The sequence below is a fragment of the Schistocerca gregaria genome, unplaced genomic scaffold, assembly GCF_023897955.1.
Source record: "Schistocerca gregaria isolate iqSchGreg1 unplaced genomic scaffold, iqSchGreg1.2 ptg000038l, whole genome shotgun sequence".
NCBI lineage: Eukaryota > Metazoa > Arthropoda > Insecta > Orthoptera > Acrididae > Schistocerca > Schistocerca gregaria.
Genome location: NW_026061701.1, coordinates 700610 through 703110, shown reverse-complemented (window position 1 = coordinate 703110; position 2501 = coordinate 700610).

Sequence of the window (2501 nt, the reverse complement as noted above, 5' to 3'; positions counted from 1 at the left end):
TGTGGCCTAATGGATAAGGCGTCGGACTTCGGATCTGAAGGTTACAGGTTCGAATGCTGTCACGCTTGTGTTTTTCCAGTTCTGAAAAAGAAACATAACGTTTTAATGTAGCAATTGAGCAGTACGAAACCGTCTGAATGTTGCTGTTGACCATTTTTTGCTTGGAGATGCTCTTGAGCTTGAAACACACACAACAAGACCGGTGTTAACTAGCGAAATGGTCGGCAGAGTGCCGACACAGCGAGTTTTGACTATCACTTGCACATCTAAAACAACGTCGGAAAGTAACTCGTTCGGCTTTTGAGTCACATAAAGTATGTGCGTTAATTTTGACGCCACTAGCTCTGCATGTTGTCATGCAATTTCTTTACCTCTCAGAAAGGATTATGACATAAAAGTGAAGTACGTGACGAGTGTGACGTTAGGAAAACATTAGGCATCATGGAGAGATTCTGTATGGGGCCACCCAACCCAATCGAGTACTGTGTGACGTGCTACCCGGCAGGTATTCACCGAGGTAGCCGGCTAGCTCAGTCGGTAGAGTGTCAGACTCTTAATCCCAGGGTCGTGGGTTCGAGCCAGACGCTGGGCGGAACGGAATTTTGTTCCGCTGCAAGTGTAAATTACCGTTTTTCTGATTAACGAGATTTAATGGAAATAGCAACTTTAAACTTTGCCTACGTCTCTGTCAGTCGCAAGGAAGCTGTATTTGAAGGTGAAGGTGATTTTGTAGACATGTGTGAAAGACATGTTCTGAAATGCAAGTGTTGTTGTTTGGAGAGCACATCGGTTACGTGTCAGATGTGTAGCCAAGCAGTAATTTGTCGCCATAGCTGCAAATATTAGCCGGTAATATGAAGTGTTGTCAGCTAAAGTCTGATGATGCAGACGACCGTAAGGACGAAGTACCCAAGAGTACCGCTAGGCCGCGCCTCTTTAGCTCAGTGGTAGAGCACTGGTCTAATAAACCAGGGGTCGTAAGTTCCATCCTCACAGGAGAAAGATGAATTTTGGAAATCAGTTGCGCGTCGTGGCCGTATAGCAAACAGTACCTGTGATGACGAACAATTAGCGACAGGCGTTTTTTTAAGAATCACTCTCAGATGCGATTAAGGCGAATGGCGCAGATAAAGCATTTGCCAAAGCGGTACAGCATAAGGTGGGACGAGGCAGTCTGAATTACATTTTATAGATGTATTTCTCACATATCTCAGAGCCTCTCGCGATATTCGTCGTCGTCGTCGTCGTCGTCGTCGTCGCCGCCGCCGCCGCTTCTGCAGAAGTAGCAAATGGCAATCGTAGCAAATGCGGCGAGGGTCGCCCTGCCTTCGATTCCGAATGCACAAAGTGTGTGGTCTTGTTTCTCAGTCTATATTTGGTCGGTCTCGTCAGAGGTTGAATGTAACGAATGGGTGGGAAAGAGCAAGGGGCAGCGGCTGTGTAGAACGAAAACACAAATCCTCAGGGGTGTGAGCGTTTCGAGATGAGTCGTATACATGTAAATGTTGGTCGTCAGTGACCGTGTGGCCTAATGGATAAGGCGTCGGACTTCGGATCTGAAGGTTACAGGTTCGAATGCTGTCACGCTTGTGTTTTTCCAGTTCTGAAAAAGAAACATAACGTTTTAATGTAGCAATTGAGCAGTACGAAACCGTCTGAATGTTGCTGTTGACCATTTTTTGCTTGGAGATGCTCTTGAGCTTGAAACACACACAACAAGACCGGTGTTAACTAGCGAAATGGTCGGCAGAGTGCCGACACAGCGAGTTTTGACTATCACTTGCACATCTAAAACAACGTCGGAAAGTAACTCGTTCGGCTTTTGAGTCACATAAAGTATGTGCGTTAATTTTGACGCCACTAGCTCTGCATGTTGTCATGCAATTTCTTTACCTCTCAGAAAGGATTATGACATAAAAGTGAAGTACGTGACGAGTGTGACGTTAGGAAAACATTAGGCATCATGGAGAGATTCTGTATGGGGCCACCCAACCCAAACGAGTACTGTGTGACGTGCTACCCGGCAGGTATTCACCGAGGTAGCCGGCTAGCTCAGTCGGTAGAGCGTCAGACTCTTAATCCCAGGGTCGTGGGTTCGAGCCAGACGCTGGGCGGAACGGAATTTTGTTCCGCTGCAAGTGTAAATTACCGTTTTTCTGATTAACGAGATTTAATGGAAATAGCAACTTTAAACTTTGCCTACGTCTCTGTCAGTCGCAAGGAAGCTGTATTTGAAGGTGAAGGTGATTTTGTAGACATGTGTGAAAGACATGTTCTGAAATGCAAGTGTTGTTGTTTGGAGAGCACATCGGTTACGTGTCAGATGTGTAGCCAAGCAGTAATTTGTCGCCATAGCTGCAAATATTAGCCGGTAATATGAAGTGTTGTCAGCTAAAGTCTGATGATGCAGACGACCGTAAGGACGAAGTACCCAAGAGTACCGCTAGGCCGCGCCTCTTTAGCTCAGTGGTAGAGCATTGGTCTAATAAACCAGGGGTCGT